Source organism: Polypterus senegalus, chromosome 2, assembly GCF_016835505.1.
Source record: "Polypterus senegalus isolate Bchr_013 chromosome 2, ASM1683550v1, whole genome shotgun sequence".
NCBI classification, from domain to species: domain Eukaryota; kingdom Metazoa; phylum Chordata; class Cladistia; order Polypteriformes; family Polypteridae; genus Polypterus; species Polypterus senegalus.
Window position 1 is genome coordinate 270,218,799 of NC_053155.1, and position 18,625 is coordinate 270,237,423.

General features: G+C 41.8%; 1 protein-coding gene across 7 annotated transcripts in view; it reads right to left on the reverse strand.

The window, feature by feature from the left end:
- Positions 1 to 18,625, reverse strand: part of LOC120523873 (MAP7 domain-containing protein 2-like) — a 168,943-nt gene that overhangs the window by 108,221 nt on the left and 42,097 nt on the right. The window lies entirely within an intron of this gene.

Consider the following 18,625-nt stretch of genomic DNA (forward strand, 5'->3'; position numbering starts at 1 on the left):
CCTATAGTTTTGTTTAAGCTCATAGATATACCTTTCGAGCGGTTAAGCGTCCCCTAAAACTTAAGGCATAGACATCTGAGGTTCGATCCCCATAAAGGGAAGCAAAAGTGTGTACACCTGATGAGCCCTAATTAGGGAAAAACAAGTGTCATGTACTCTTTGTATTATTTGGCGGGTACTGTATTACACACACATAAATATAAATAAATATATATATACATATATATATGAATAAAATAAAAAAATATATATATATAGACACACACTATACAGTATATATACACATACACACTCTGAATCAATTTTTTCTTTTTAGTGCCAAAGTATGACACAGTTACAATTGTCATGCATCTCGCAGTTTCTAGAATACTGGCAAATCTATCATACTGATTTGTTGAGGTTTATTAGTATATAATGTGGATTGTTTTGGAATGGAAGTATAGAAATGTTAACATCACTATAGTTTGGAATGACATTGGAAAACCGTATTTATGTATATCTCAAAGATATTTATTTTGTTTCTTTTGCATTTAGTGGTATATCACACCCCTGATCAAAAACACTTTTTCCAAAGCCACCAAATAACCACTGACTTTAATTAATCCAGAATTATCAAGAACTGGTTATTGACATTCACATGTCCAGTCATCATTCAAGGCAGGTAGGCAGGTTGGACTGGTCTTGTAACACAGAGAAACTTTACATGAAAGGGCTCTGCAATTCTTTTTTTTTCCCCCGCAGGAGTCTGCGTTCCTTTAATGTGAGTAATGACATCCTGGACATTGTTAACGCTGTGGTGTGCTGGGCTGGTAACATCACTTCAAGAGAGGCCCACTAAATCAAAATAATTAAAAGGGCAGACTCAGATATGGGACCCCCTTGAGGTAGTTGCAAAGGAGAGAATTAAAACAAAACTATTATGAACAATTCTGCCCATCATCTCTCTGACACACTAACACAGAGTATTTTCTGCCAATAAATCATTCAGCAGAAATGTGTCAGGAAATGCTGGGACTCATTCATACCTTCAAAATATGCCTGCATAATGCCTCACTGTGACTGTGCCTGGCACGTCAGATGTTTTTTTTTTTGTTTTTAATTTTTCTTCCTTTTTCGTTATTTCGGTGTGTGACCGTGTGTATGTGCATATACAGAGTATATAATATATGTATGTATCTGTCTATTTCATGTACCTCTTCAACAAAAAACATTTGTTCTCAGGTGGAAATTAAGTTCTATTTACCTATCTAAAACAAATGTCAACATTTGGCATTTTGTTTTGTAACATTTTTTAACATTCTATATAAGAAATTTTCAAAGATTCAGAAAACCTGAAAGAAAAACAAAATGTAATCACAGGACTGTCTGCACACATAAAAAGATACACCGATGATCTGGACACGATTATAGTGGAGGACAATGCAGGACCACATCTTCACTTAAAACCAACAAGTTTTTCTTTAAAAAAAAAAAAAACCAATCATTTAAATATACCCCACCAAATGGTTTTATTCCCCTTTTTTAACATATGTGGACCTATCAAAATTTCATCTTCATCTAAACAGTAACTGTAGAAAAATGTGATATTAAACATCATGCCACAATTACATTTTATGGTTTATTGAATAATTTGAAATAAATATGAATGCAGCTTTAACGTGTTTAAAAATTAAGTACACCCCATTATTTATAACTATTTCAACCACCTAAAATGAGTATCATTTGCACAATATCAGATAAAAATGATTATTACATCATTAGAGAGGATCTTGAAGGAACTTGCCTTATTTAAACCTCAGACATTTAGTTGGGTTAGTTCTTTGTTTTGAAGTGTGTTTTATCATCATGTCTATATCAAAAGAGCTATCTGTGGTCATCAGTTCACTAATATAAACAGCTGTTTATTCAAAGCTAATATTTTTTAGAAAGTTGTAGAGGGTAACTCAAATTATTAATTAAACAAACATGGTTGGGGGTTTGATTTCATTTTTACTAATACTAAAAAACCTAAGAAGAGCTGGAATCTGTAGCTGGGGACAGGGATGTCTGCTTGGCATGCTGCTACCATGACCGTCACCAGGAAAAGCAGTTGAGTAGATACGAGGATATCAAACTTATGGATGTGAATCAGTGATTCAAACAGTCAAGATATTCAAAAAGATACTATTATGCACACGCTTTTCCAACCACACACCCCTGAACACTTCAATTTATATAATGAATTAATATAATTTTATTTTCTTTCTGCCAACCTTAACTGTGTATACACTGCACTGTTAGCAAAATCTACCGTACAAACTTCTTAAAGTAACACTGCCCTGAACTGATTCCCAACCTTTACATCTCTTTGGTAAGCATATATAAATTCACTTTTTTGTAATCATGGCAACACTGAATCCTCTTTATTCTAGCATAAAAATAACTGTCCACAATGACCTCCTAGGCACAGCCATCTAAAACTAAGTATGAAGAGAATAAAAACTATCCAAATAAACTAAAGAAAAATATCAGATAACGGTTGTTGGCAAGTGAATGTCAATATTTGAAAAATTAAAAATCCAATCATATTAGGGTGCCTGACACATATTTTATTCTTCTATTTCATTATGGACCTCTGAGCTTTTTTATATGGCAGAGCTACACATTAAAAAGAGCACAAGAATAAAAATTAAGGAAGGGAAAAACACACATACATCCATCGACAATGGACCTGTGTAACCTAATATCATGGCTGGCATGTACACGGACACTGGGAGTGCTGTGCAGAGTGAAGGCAGAACCGCTGCATTTTTCCCCCGTTGATTCTGGGGTTCGTCAGGGGTGTGTTCTTGCTCCTATTCTGTTCAATGCATGCATGGAATGGGTGTTGGGCAAGGTCGTGGGGTCCAGCGGCAGTGGGGCATCTGTTGGCGTAGAAAGATTCATCGCAGAGTCAATGGAGGTCCTGATCAGGGATTTCAAGAGACTGAGCGAGGAGTCTGAGTGTCTGTGCTTGCGAGTGTCCTGGATAAAAAACAAGATCCAGGCCTTTAAAGACCTCCTAGGCATAGCCATCAGCAGTGTGTCTGTCTGCAGAGAAACTTACCTTGGCACTGATATTCATGTCTCTGGGGACTCTGTCTATGAAGTCAAGAGATGGATTGGGAGAGAAACGGGGGGTGATGAGGTTGTTGGAAACGGGTGTGTGGCGCTCCCGATATCTATGCAAAAGGATGAAGGTCCAAGTCTTTAGAGTCCTGGTGCTTTCTGTCTTGCTATATGGTTGCGAGACATGGATGCTATCCAGTGATCTGAGACGAAGACTGGACTCCTTCGGTACTGTGTCTCTTCAGAGCATCCTTGGGTACCTCTGGTTTGACTTTGTGTCCAATGAGTGGTTGCCCACGGAGTCCCGAATGAGGCATATTACCTGCATTGTGAGGGAGCATCAAGTACGGCACTACGGCCAAGTGGCACGATTCCCTGAGGATGATCTAGCTTGCAGGATCCTCATTGTTGAGGACCCAAGTGGCTGGACCAGGCCAAGGAGACACCTATGTAACACCTGGTTGTGGCAGACAGAAGGTCATTTCTGGAGGGTGGGACTGGACTGGGGGGGTTGTCAACTAGGATCCTGAGCTGTTTTGTAATGTGGTGGGTGCTTCAACGCACTGTACCAGTGTATGCTAGCCAGCCTGACCTGTAAGCTGTGTGATTCCTGACTACACTCGCACACCACTACCAACATTTACAGATAATTTATAGTTCTCAATTAACCTAATCTGGAAGTGTTTGGAATACAACAGGAAAACTTGAGTATCCTGAGAAAGTCCACATAGACACAGAGATAAGATGTAATGTGATATATGGTGCAGCATTTTACCCATTAATTTAAAACACTGCTACTTTATCCACATTCCTGTTAGAATGTGTGTGTACATGCACATGTACAGTTTGCTTAACTATCCATCCATCCATCCATCCTCTTCCGCTTATCCGAGGTCGGGTTGTGGGGGCAGCAGCTTAAGCAGAGAGGCCCAGACTTCCCTCTCCCCGGCCACTTCTTCCAGCTCTTCCGGAGAATCCCAAATGCTCCCAGGCCAGCCGGAGACATAGTCCCTCCAGCGTGTCCTGGGTCTTCCCCGGGCCTCCTCCCGTTGGACGTGCCCGGAACACCTCACCAGGGAGGCGTCCAGGAGGCATCCTGATCAGATGCCCGAGCCACCTCATCTGACTCCTCTCGATGCGGAGGAGCAGCGGCTCTACTCTGAGCCCCTCCCGGATGACTGAGCTTCTCACCCTATCTTTAAGGGAAAGCCCAGACACCCTGCGGAGGAAACTCATTTCAGCCGCTTGTATTCGCGATCTCGCTCTTTCGGTCACTACCCATAGCTCATGACCATAGGTGAGGGTAGGAGTGTAGATCGACTGGTAAATTGAGAGCTTTGCCTTACGGCTCAGCTCCTTTTCACCACGACAGACCGATGCAGAGCCCGCATCACTGCGGATGCCGCACCAATCCACCTGTCGATCTCACGTTCCATTCTTCCCTCACTCGTGAACAAGACCCCGAGATACTTGAACTCCTCCACTTAGGGCAGGATCTCTCCCCCAACCCTGAGAGGGCACTCCACCCTTTCCGGCTGAGGACCATGTCTCGGATTTGGAGGGTGCTGATTCTCATCCCAGCCGCTTCACACTCAGCTGCGAACCGATCCAGAGAGAGCTGAAGATCACGGCCTGATGAAGCAAACAGGACAACATCATCTGCAAAAGCAGTGACCCAATCCTGAGTCCACCAAACCGACCCCTTCAACACCCTGGTTGCGCCTAGAAATTCTGTCCATAAAAGTTATGAACAGAATCGGTGACAAAGGGCAGCCCTGGCGGAGTCCAACTCTCACTGGAAACGGGCTGACTTACTGCCGCAATGCGGACCAAGCTCTGACACCGGTTGTACAGAGACCAACAGCTCTTATCAGGGGTCCGTACCCCATACTCCCGAGCACCCCCACAGGATTCCCGAGGGACACGGTCAATGCCTTTTCCAAGTCCACAAAACACATGTAGACCGGTCGGGCAAACTCCCATGCACCCTCCAGGACTCTGCTAAGGGTGAAGAGCTGGTCCACTGTTCGCGACCAGGACTAAAACCACACTGTTCCTCCTGAATCCGAGGTTCACTATCCGACGGACCCTCCTCTCCAGAACCCCGAATAGACTTTTCCAGGGAGGCTGAGGAGTGTGATCCCTCTATAGTTGGAACACACCCTCCGTCCCCTTTTAAAGAGGGGACCACCACCCCGGTCTGCCAATCCAGAGGCACTGTCCCGATGTCCATGCGATGTTGCAGAGACGTGTCAACCAAGACAGTCCTACAACATCCAGAGCCTTAAGGAACTCCGGCGATCTCATCCACCCCGGGCCCTGCCACCAAGGAGTTTTTGACCACCTCGGTGACTTCAGTCCCAGAGATGGGAGAGCCCACCTCAGAGTCCCCAGGCTCTGCTTCCTCATTGGAAGGAATGTTAGTGGGATTGAGGAGGTCTTGAAGTACTCCTCCCACCGACCCATAACGCCCAGTCGAGGTCAGCAGCACCATCCCCACCATATACGGTGTTGACACTGCACTGCTTCCCTCCTGAGACGCCGGACGGTGGACCAGAATCTCCTCGAAGCCGTCCAAAGTCGCTCTCCATGGCCTCCAAACTCCTCCCATGCCCGAAGTTTTGCCTCAGCAACAACCAAGCCGCTCCGCTTGGCCTGCCGGTACCTATCAGCTGCCTCCAGAGACCCACAGGACAAAAAGTCCTATAGGACTCCTTCTTCAGCTTGACGGCATCCTCACGCCGGTGTCCACCAACGGGTTCGGGGATTGCCGCCACGACAGGCACCGACCACCTTGCGGCCACAGCTCCGTCAGCCGCCTCAACAATAGAGGCACGGAACATGGCCCATTCGACTCAATGTCCCCACCTCCCTCGGGACGGGTTGAAGTTCTGCCGGAGGTGGGAGTTGAAGCTACTTCTGACAGGGGACTCTGCCAGCCGCTCCCAGCAGACCCTCACAACACGCTTGGGCCTACCAGGTCTGACCGCATCTTCCCCACCATCGAAGCCAACTCACCACCAGGTGGTGATCAGTTGACAGCTCGCCCCTCTCTTCACCCGAGTGTCCAAGACATATGGCCGCAAGTCCACGACACACCACAAAGTCGATCATCGACCTGAGGCCTAGGGTGTCCTGGTGCCAAGTGCACATATGAACACCCTTATGCTTGAACATGGTGTTCGTTATGGACAATCCGTGACGAGCACAGAAGTCCAATAACAAAACACCGCTCGGGTTCAGATCGGGGGGGCCATTCCTCCCAATCACGCCCTTCCAGGTCTCACTGTCATTGCCCACGGAGCATTGAAGTCTCCCAGCAAAACGAGGGAATCCCCAGAAGGTATGCCCTCTAGCAACCCTCCAGAGACTCCAAAAGGGTGGATACTCCAAACTGCTGTTCGGTGCATACGCACAAACAACAGTCAGGACCCTTCCCCACCCAAGGCGGAGGGAGGCCACCCTCTCGCCCACCGGGTAAACCCCAATGCACAGGCTCCAGTCGGGGCAAGTATGCCCACACCTGCTCGGCGCCTCTCACCGGGGGCAACTCCAGAGTGGTAGAGAGTCTAGCCTCTCTCAAGAAGATTGGTTCCAGAGTCCAAGCTGTGCGTCGAGGCGAGTCCGACTATATCTAGCCGAACCTCTCGACCTCGCGCACTAGCTCAGGCTCCTTCCCTTCAGAGAGGTGACATTCCACGCCCCAAGAGCCAGTTTCTGTAGCCGAGGATCAGACCGCCAAGGTCCCGCCTCGCCACCACCCAACTCACACTGCACCCAACCTCCTTGGCCCCTCCCATAGGTGGTGAGCCCATGGGGAGGAGGACCCACGTTACCTCTTCGGCTGTGCCCGCCGAGCCCCATGGGTGCAGGCCCGCCACCAGGCGCCGCCATCGAGCCCCACCTCCAGGCCTGGCTCCAGAGGGGGCCCGTGACCCGTCCGGCAAGGGAAAACGCGTCCAAGGTTTTATTCTTCATCAGAGGTTTGTTGAACCGCTCTTTGTCTCATCCCTCACCTAGGACCAGTTTGCCTTGGGTGGTTCTACCAGGCATAAAGCCCCGGACAACATAGCTCCTAGGATCATTGGGACACGCAAACCCCTCCACCACGATAAGGTGACGGTTCAAGGAAGTGTTTGCTTAACTAACCAGAGCAAAAGGTGCCTCGTTTAAAACAAACAGTAGTTAAAAAGAGTGTGAACACTTAACAACCAAACCTTTAATAAAATCATTTGTTAGGAACGGTTTGTTTCTGATTTAAATATTCCTGAATAAAACAGCGTTTGTTTTGATTTTAGCCATCACATTAGGCTGAAATTTCAACAAGAATGAGTGTATATGTTTTCAAAGATAGTTAAGTGATGTGGGGCTTTTCAGGGTAGAAGTATTTACATTGCAAGTTAAGATATGAAATGATGCTGCATCAAGCTGATCCAGATTCATACTACCTTGTAAGATCTATATACATTATGTTCTTGTCTAAATGTAATGCCATCCTATTTTGTAGTGCAACTATAATTATGTGATACAAACATTTTCTCACATATGCTTAGCAAGCATTTTCACAAAGTAATAAAAGTCGGAACATTTAATCAGCTTGCATAGCTGTGGAGAGACAATGTGCCATCACAAACTGCAACTTATAAAATATCTATGTGAACACAGAGCAAACCAAACAGCTCTGCTTCTGCAGACTTTAACCCAGATATAAACAAAAAACAAAAATAAACAAAGCTTTATGGTATTCATAATGTTAAAGTCATTGGTTAAATTTAATTATTTTTTATCAAATTATTCACTAAATTATTTAGTGTACAGCAGAACTGCTTTTAGATTATTGCTTTTATATTTATGCTTGTTTTATTGTAAGCATGAATGACCTTTTCATTTTGTTGTTCCAAAGTTTGTTAAGCAATAACACTATATGATAACCTTAAGAATGAGTATCTAGTTTACATTTTTATTTTTAATTTGTCTGGTAATTTATTTATTTTTTTTAAATTGGTTTTCCAAATACATTTCTTTATGTACCAACTGGGAGAGAAATGCCTATGCTACTAAAAAGACAGTAGATGACAAATACGCTAAATACTGCTTGCATGCAGCTTTAACACAATAGAAGAGGCATGGAAGGAAAACCAAGTCCTTAAAGTGACAGAAGGATTCCCACAAACAAAAGAATGGAAGATTCATCCAAAGAGGCCCAGCTGAGTGTTTTTTTGCAAAATGAATCCAAGACGACTTAAGGGAGTGAGGTGTTTCCTTTTGAGCATTAAGTTTTATAATACTGTAAAGTTTAAAGAACATTTTATTTCATGATTGAAGTTAAGATGCAGTGATTTGCAAATCGGCATAAATCTGCACACTGCTGAGAGAAACATATTTGAATAACAGTCTTAATCTAAAGCAAAGAACTAGCCAACACCACTGATTTTTATGCAGTTGCAAGAAACTAATATTTTCATACTTACCACGGTTGCCAAACAGCAGATTCACAAATTGTTTAAAAGTACTTCTTAAATATTCAAGCAACAATTAAAACCAGAAAAAGCTCCAATTACCTCAGGTAACATATCTGATTGATTATCAAATGGTAGGCAATAAGTGTTTCAAGGCTCAGTATTCAAAGAGAGTAATCGTTGGTTTTCTTCAAAGTAACGAATTTTAAAAATATTAACTTTTAATGTATGCTTTTTCACAGTATGATTCTACTAGCTTCAAAGGACGGTTTTAAAAATAACTTGAGTCACACAGTAAACAAGGTTAAGAAAATATTCTAAGAGCTGCTAGTATGAGCTTGAGTAATCCCATTACTTGGAATGAATGCTAAACCTTAGTGATTTTCTATCAAGTTCAGCTAAAGAATTTCGAGAAACCCCACAACCCCCTACACGTTTAAAAAGATTAGCTGATTATACTGCACCAATTTTTTTTCGGCCCCTTCTCTCAAAGGCTGAGGACAACAAAATAAGGCAGAACTAATAATGCCATACACTTTATGCACTCCCAGAGGGCGGAGGGGTCAGTCAAACCTAACATGCACTATTAAACAAAACAGCCATGAAAACATCCTATATATTTGGCGAAATGACTGAAAATGATTAAATACATGAAAAATATAATTTTAAAGGGCTGTCTAGTATCTTTAAACATAGATACACCTTTACTCAGAATAATTTGAAATTAATACTGTTTTGAGTCAAATACAGAAAAAGCATTCAACAACTCAAGGACAAAAAAAAAAAAAACACTAGAAAGTTACAGAAGACAGATAAGTGAGCCTAAGAATTCAGGTTAATATAAGCAGGTTAACACTATTCCTCCTGACAGAGTATGAGAGACTTTCCAATTTGGAGATTTATTTATTTATTTTGAAAAGTAAGCACAGTTCATGGTTAAGTTAAAACAGATATTTATTTTCTCCTAATCCAGTTGTTCCTATTTTAAATAATTTTTCATTCCACTTGCCTAATTTAAAAGTCTTTAAACATGTTGAAATTTGTTGTTTAATTTAATCATTACAGAGGAATTGATTTTGTATGAACTAGGGAATTGGTGTCAACAAAATAAATTATTTTGATGTCAGATTCATGTTGTGAATTTAACCTAATGGGTGCAGGAAAGCCTTTTGAAAATGGGCAGATATGCATTTTACATTCATCCTAAACTGTTGAAATCCTTCCCTAATTAAACTCATTTTTTAAGTATAAATCAGCACTGGCAGCAAAGACATAACAATTTAGTCAATATAAGATTGCTTTGACCTTAAATGATCACCTTTGCATGTATTCCAAGCATTGAGCACAATGCCAGTTAGTAGCACTGAACATTGAACTGTACTATCCAGATTTCTCCCATCACAGCGTAAAGTACAAATAGCGCATATATTTTTTATGAAAAATGTACCTACTTTTTTAGTCTGTTTATTGAAATTATGAAAAAAGGAACACTGTATGTTGAACTATTTGCTCATTTAGAAAAAAGTAAAAAAAAAAATGTTAATGGTTGCGCTTTTTTAAAAAAGTTGCTTTAAAAAATATGGAACTGCATTGATTAATTAATTTTTTACTACTTCATTCCTTATCGTGGCGCCATGAATCAAGTAACTAAGTTAAGTAACCATTTATGCTGCCCTTTCAGAAACCACCACATTCTCATGCCGCTCTCTTACATTAAGCTATTACACTGGAAGCTATACACCTTATTAATCTATTATATTTTCTTTGATAAGCATTGTTTTATTAACAATATATCTTTGCTCTTCACTTTTCCCATTCAGTAATATTCATGTGAGAAATATGTTTAAAAAGGAAACAAAGTTTACTGTTTTTATTGTAAGGCCATTGTTATTTGTCTATGTACGACTCGGCTGTCACTGTGGTAATATTACTCTTCTTTGGTGCCAGTATGGTACCAATTTTATGTCCATCCTTCCATCCATCTTCTTCCGCTTATCTGAGGTCGGGTCGTGGGGGCAGCAGCTTGAGCAGGGATGCCCAGACTTCCCTCACCCTGGCCACTTCTTCTAGCTCTTCCGGGGGAATCCCAAGGCATTCCCAGGTTAGCCAGGAGACCCTCCAGCATGTCTTGGGTCTTCCCCAGGGCCTCCTCCCGGTTGGACGTGCCCAGAACACCTTGATGTCCCCCACCTCCCTCGAGACGTTCTGGCGGAGGTGTGAGTTGAAGCTACTTCTGACAGGGGACTCTGCCAGACGTTCCCAGCAGACCCTCACGACACGTTTGGGCCTACCAGGCCTGACCGGTATCCTCCCCCACCAACGAAGCCTATTCACCACAAGGTGGTTATCAGTTGACAGCTCCACCCCTCTCTTCACCCGAGTGTCCAAGACATGTGGCTGCAAGTCCAACAACACGACCACAAAGTTGATCATCGAACTGAGGCCTAGGGTGTCCTGGTGCCAAGTGCATATATGAACACCCCTACGCTTGAACATGGTGTTTGTTATGGACAATCTGTGACGAGCACAGAAGTCCAATAACAAAACACTGCTCGGGTTCAGATCGGGGGGGCCATTCCTCCCAATCATGCCCTTCTAGGTTTCACTGTCATTGCCCACATGAGCACTGAAGTCTCCCAGCAGTACGAGGGAGTCCCCAGAAGGTATGCCCTCTAGCACCCCCTCCAGGGACTCCAAAAAGGGTGGGCACTCCAAATTGCTGTTCGGCGCAACCCGAAGGCGAAGGGAAGCCATCCTCACGTCCACCGGTGTAAACCCCAACGAACAGGGGGGCAATAAGTTTACCCACACCCGCTTGGCGCCTCTCACCTGGGGCAACTCCAGAGTGGTAGAGAGTCCAGCCCCTAGCAAGGAGATTCGTTCTAGAGTCCAAGCTGTGCGTCGAGGTGAGCCCGACTAGATTTAGCCGGAACCTCTCGACCTTGCACACTAGCTCAGGCTCCTTCCCCTTCAGAGAGGTGACATTCCACAATCACAAGAGCCAGCTTTTGTAGCCGAGGATTGGACTGCCAATGTCCCCGCCTTCAGCCACCACCCAACTCACACTGCAGCCGACCTCCTTGGCCCCTCCTACAGGTGGTGAGCCCATGGGAAGGTGGACCTATGTTGCCTCTTCAGGCTGTGCCCAGCCAAGCCCCATGGATGCAGGCCTGGCCACCAGGCGCTCGCCATCAAGCCCCAACTCCGGGCCTGGCTCCAGAGTGGGGCACCAGTGACCCACGTCCAGGCGAGGGAAAACGTCGTCCAAGGTTTTTGTTCTTCATAGGAAGTTTGGTTGAACCGCTCTTTGTCTCATCCTTCACCTAGGACCAGTTTGCCTTGGGTGACCCTACAAGGGGCATAAAGCCCCGGACAACAGAGCCCCTAGGATCATTGAGACACGCAAACCCCTCCACCACGATAAGGAGGTGGTTCGAGGAGGAGTTTATGTCCACAGATTAAAAAATTTAAGAACCCATGATACATTGTTATAATGATGTCTATGAAAGATTACAACATGGTTTTAAAGAAGTTCAGTATTTTATTCTTTATAATCATGGAATACCCGTGCTGTGCCTTATTGAGAGAAAAAGTGAGAAGTTTACTAAAGCAGTGGCTTATCATATTGCTGATTTTTTTTTCCTTTTCTTCCAGGGATGAATATTTTTCCAAAATCTAAAAAGCACACAAAGCAATAGTTTCTCACATTAATCAACATAAAACGTTTCTTGCTGCATGCTGTGTGCTGTCGCTGCGTGTTAAAGATCTGGCAGCGGTCAGGCGCATCAGCTGGAGTTTCAGATCTCGATCTCCAGATCACTTACACCAAATGATAATTCAAGTCAGAGTCCAATTCAAAATAATAAAATATACGCAAAATGTCATCCACTGAGTATTTTGCTTTGCACATTTGCTTCCTTCTCTTGCCTGATGTCGAAGTCATTCTAGACTTTGTTTACTCTATGCTACTCACAGACACGCAGGGATTCAAGATCAAGTCGAGTCTAACAATCCTCCAAGCAAAGAGGGTCTACCTATAACGTAATGGTGAGTTTTATCAACATTTATAGCTTTTTTCACTTTCTGCTGCCCTAACAGATTTAAGTAAAAAGTAATCTATTTGAAATGTTTAAGCTTATATAGCTGCCACTTATACAATTGAAACTCTGTTACATAAACTATCAGCCCTATTGGAGTATGTGCGTGCATGTGTTAGACTGAGTAATTGTGACACTGAATGAAAGCACCAGCTTAGAAGAGAAAGGAGAGGCAAGGGGAGGGTGTGCTGTTTACAGTGCATGGTAACACCCATCACACATGATGCGCAACAGGTGATGCCTTGGCACCATGCAACTCCGTGTGGAGCTGAGTGAAGGTTTTTACACCAGCTAGAATGCCAATTCTGCTACCAACCCCCAAGTTTTCCTTGAAAGTTGGAGGGCCGCTTGCAGGGCCAGATGCAGGTTAACGTCATAAGCAGGAAAAACCAATTGTTGTTAAGGGTCTTGATCAAATACCCAAAGAAGTGTTCTGGCAGTTGCTGGATTCGAACCAGTGACCGCCAGCAAACCCTTACTACCAAAGCCACCATTCCGCTTAAGATAAGACAGGGATGCATTTTAAATTCAGAAGTGTTTGAGATTGAAAAGGTCTAAAGAATATACACCTGTTTCACTCATTTGCTGGTGATTTTACCAAAATATTTTAACTAAAACCATTTGTAGGTTACACATTTCACAACACACAACATTTACACACGTAGGTAACTCTTATACATCCCTAGTAAACACAAATGGATGTTGCCTTTGAGTGATCTACATCTTTACATTGTCATACACATGCGCATGGGAGCCAGCCACAGGGATCAAAAGAAGGGAAATCCATGCCCAGCCAGGGGGTGGTGGGGTGCATTCAACCTTCTTATTTTGTCCCCGCAGACCAGACACGGGAAATCTCACCTGAATACAAAGACATCACTTCCTCGTCAGCTCCGAGGACCACATCACTTCCTGTCCCAGCCCCGAGGACTACATCACTTCTGCAACCCTCCCTATAAAACCCCACTCCCTTCCCCTGTTAAGAAGTTCTGTTTTGGACTCAGTATTGTGAACATCTCTGTGATATTCAAAAACCTTTTGCAGCCAGGAATATTATTGGGTGGCTGCCCCAAACCTTTTTGGAGTGTGTCGAGTCTTTTTTATTTCACAATGTAAAAATGAAAGTGATTTTAAAAGTTTTTATTTTGTGTGTTACAGGATATGCTATAGTTGATGCCTGCATAACCCGGGCCAGTCTCTGTGTAAGAAAGTTGTAACTTGTTTTGTTTGGTCAGTTGTTACATGTTTAGTCATTTGCACAAAATCGTAGATGTTTGTACAGGACTACACACAGGAGGAAGCACTTTGGTAACTCTCTATTTCAGTGGAAACCCACTTATTAAAGAGCAAGTCAGCCTTTTGTTATTTTTGCCCTGTATCTTTTCTGTGTACATTTTCTTAATTGCACAGCTTTGAGTCCTTTGTTATGCAGGAAAAGAACAGTATTTTATTCAAGGAGCATTATTATTTAATATATGCCGATAGTTTATTTTTGAGCCACTTCTAATGTACATCTACAGCTGTATGTTAATAAAAGTGCCTGTGTGACATTTGAGACATGTGGCTTTAACTCAGGGCTGTCTTATTGTTATTACTTTATGGGAAGAAAAAAATATTGAGATATATATATCACAAAAAATATCTTAATATGATTTTTAGTCCATATCGCTCAGCCCTACAATCACGGTATGAATTAATTGGGCACATGAAATTGAGTTCTATAGTGAAGAATGTTCATAAACTTGGAAGTAAAGGGTACGGAAGTCCAAGTTTAAAAAAAAAAAAAGACCTAAACTCACCGATTATGTCCACTTTGAAGAAGCAAAGGCTTTCATTTAAGAAATTATGCTTTCCACTATTTTGACTTACACTTGTGACCAAAAAAGCCTATGACAAAAATTTGATCACAGATTCTTGGAACTATTTTTGAGGCAAGGGTACATTTCTTGATAAACTGGAAATAATTTTATCACTGCTTAAATCTCAACTTAATACGTCTAGTTTGAAGTAGCAAATGTTTTGATTAAAGAAAACGTGCTGTACACATTTCTGAGGAATGCCTCTGACAAAAAAAATAAACTGGAAATAAATTTTTTTCTTGGTACTGTTTGATACATTTCTATGACAATAAAATTTGGTTTTCTCTTTCTTAAAGTGACCTGGATTTGCCATTTTGTAATAGCTTTGTCTTAAATCCCCACAAGGGGACCCCCAGTATTCATAAGCTCCATTACAAAACACAATAGTAGACTGTTAATTTAAATTTTTCAAAGTATGTTTCACTTTAAAATGCAAATTTTATATGGAAAATGTGAAGAAATAACATTAATGTGAAAAATACTGATCATATCCTTTAATTAATGCGGTTAGGTGGAAATAACTATGCAATGCATTATACAGCAATTCTAAGGCCATACTGCTACTGCTTACTTCTCCGTTTTCCAAACAGTGTTTTGGATCAACCTTATTTTTTCCATTCCCACTAGGGCTTGGATTTTAGCTCAAAATTGTGGGAATCATAGAAAAAATCAAAAGAAGTTAGATTCTGCATAGTTTTAACTTAAAAAAAAATGTTAAATTCCTCAATGCATTCAAGCCAAAAAGAAAAAAAATTAAACTATACATGATTTGTGCATTCTTCAACAGCATGATGATGTGACCAATCATCTATGCAATGCATTATACAGCAATTCTAAGGCCATACTGCTACTGCTTACTTCTCCGTTTTCCAAACAGTGTTTTGGATCAACCTTATTTTTTCCATTCCCACTAGGGCTTGGATTTTAGCTCAAAATTGTGGGAATCATAGAAAAAATCAAAAGATTTTAGATTCTGCATAGTTTTAACTTAAAAAAAAATGTTAAATTCCTCAATGCATTCAAGCCAAAAAGAAAAAAAATTAAACTATACATGATTTGTGCATTCTTCAACAGCATGATGATGTGACCAATCAGCTGTCTTTTTACATCTACTTAACTCCTATCATCATACATTTGCATAAAAATTGTAAAAAATGCTAAGATTAATCTCTTTTTAATACAGCACAATACAAAACCCAGATTAAGGAATACAATCTTGGCATTCCTCCTCCGATTTGCAGTGAACATGGCTACAGTTGTCATTGCAACCATCCATCCATTTTTTCAAACAGCTTATTTACTTTAGGGTCACTAAACATGGTTACCTATCTTACCTACACTGCAAGCAATTCAGGCCCCAACCCTCACACAGTAGGGTGTATCCACTATATAGGCTACAGTTTATAACATGTTATGCATTAAAGAAAGCACATAACTGCTGCTAAAATAGAATACTTACAGTGCATCCGGAAAGTATTCACAGCGCATCACTTTTTCCACATTTTGTTATGTTACAGCCTTATTCCAAAATGGATTAAATTCATTTTTTTGCTCAGAATTCTACACACAACACCCCATAATGACAACGTGAAAAAAGTTTACTTAAGGTTTTTGCAAATTTATTAAAAATAAAAAAACTGAGAAATCACATGTATATAAGTATTCACAGCCTTTGCTCAATACTTTGTCGATGCATCTTTGGCAGCAATTACAGCCTCAAGTCTTTTTGAATATGATACCACAAGCTTGGCACACCTATCCTTGGCCAGTTTCACCCATGCCTCTTTGCAGCACCTCTCAAGCTCCATCAGGTTGGATGGGAAGTGTCGGTGCACAGCCATTTTAAGATCTCTCCAGAGATGTTCAATAGGATTCAAGTCTAGGCTCTGGCTGGGCCACTCAAGGACATTCACAGAGTTGTCCTGAAGCCACTCCTTTGATATCTTGGCTGTGTACTTAGGGTCGTAGTCCTGCTAAAAAAATTAACCGTCGCCCCAGTCTGAGGTCAAGAGCGCTCTGGAGCAGGTTTTCATCCAGGATTTGTCTGTACATTGCTGCAGTCATCTTTCCCTTTATCCTGACTGGTCTCCTAGTTCCTGGCGCTGAAAAACATCCCCACAGCATGATGCTGCCACCACCATGCTTCACTGTAGGGATGGTATTGGCCTGATGATGAGCGGTGCCTGGTTTCCTCCAAACGTGATGCCTGGCATTCACACCAAAGAATTCAATCTTTGTCTCATCAGACCAGAGAATTTTGTTTCTCATGGTCTGAGAGTCCTTCAGCTGACTTTTGGCAAACTCCAGGTGGGCTGCCATGTGCATTTTACTAAGAAGTGGCTTCCGTCTGGCCACTCTACCATACAGGCCTGATTGGTGGATTGCTGCAGAGATGGTTGTCCTTCTGGAAGGTTCTCCTCTCTCCACAGAGGACCTCTGGAGCTCTGACAGGGTGACCATCGGGTTCTTGGTCACCTCCCTGACTAAGGCACTTCTCCCCCGATCGCTCAGTTTAGATGGCCGGCCAGCTCTAGGAAGAGTCCTGGTGGTTTCGAACTTCTTCCATTTATGGATGATGGAGGTCACTGTGCTCATTGGAACCTTCAAAGCAGCAGAAAGTTTTCTGTAACCTTCCCCAGATTTCTACCTCAAAACAATCCTGTCTCGGAGGTCTACAGACAATTCCTTTGACTTCATCCTTGGTTTGTGCTCTGACATGAACTGTCAACTGTGGAACCTTATATAGACAGGTGTGTGCCTTTCCAAATCATGTCCAATCAACTGAATCTACCACAGGATCTACATCTCAAGGATGATCAGGGGAAACAGGATGAACCTGAGCTGTAATTTTGAACTTCATGGCAAAGGCTGTGAATACTTAAGTACATGTGCTTTCTCATTTTTTTTATTTTCAATAAATTTGCAAAAATCTCAAGTAAACTTTTTTCACGTTGTCATTATGGGGTGTTGTGTGTAGAATCCTGAGCCTAGACTTGAATCCGATTGAACATCTCTGGAGAGATCTTAAAATGGCTGTGCACTGACACTTCCCATACAACCTGATGGAGCTTGAGAGGTGCTGCAAAGAGGAATGGGCGAAACTGGCCAAGGATAGGTGTGCCAAGCTTGTGGCATCATATTCAAAAAGACTTGAGGCTGTAATTGCTGCCAAAGGTGCATCGACAAAGTATTGAGCAAAGGCTGTGAATACTTATGTACATATGATTTCTCAGTTTTTTTATATTTAATAAATTTGCAAAAACCTCAAGTAAACTTTTTTCACATTGGCATTATGGGGTGTTGTGTGTAGAATCCTGAGGAACAAAATTAATTTAATCCATTTTGGAATAAGACTGTAACATAACAAAATGTGGAAAAAGTGATGCGCTGTTAATACTTTCCGGATGCACTGTAATTGCTGAAAACAAACCACTAAACACTGAAATTGTTTAATTTGTTGGGTTTTGAAGGCAAAATACTGTCCTTTAGTATACCAACTAAAATGTCACAAACTTTGTGAAAGCACGTATGACATATATTCATTAATCACTTCAGTCCAAGCCAATGACAAATTCACAATATATCACAAAGGCATAAACAAGTTTAAAAAGTCTCTTCAATATTGTGAAACACCTTCAAAACAACAGAACAACAGTTGTTTTTAAAGGAATTCTGAAAAAATTATCTTAAATGGATAAGTCTGATTTTATAAAGGTATCCTTAAAGATGGAACAAATGCAGAAAAACACTACTCTTCAGTGCTATTAACCAGGTAATGGGTCCTCTACATACTCACAAAAGCAAACATAATAAACCTGGAAAACTGATTTTATTGAGTTTGTCCACTATTTATTTTTAGTTACAAGACAGAAAATGTCAGTGAATAAATGTATTATCTGCATAAAGTAAGATAAATCAGGTAGTCAATTTAAAAATCCTAAACTGTAATCCTCCCACTCCATCCAACCCAATAAGATGCCTCCACTTGGATGCTACACAGAGAGAAAAATGTCTCTCTCTCTGCCACACTTGAAATTCAAGCCCTGCCCACATACCCTTTATGATTGGATAGTAATAGGAAATGAAATAATCCAAAATAAATAAATAAATAAAAGTGGGCCAT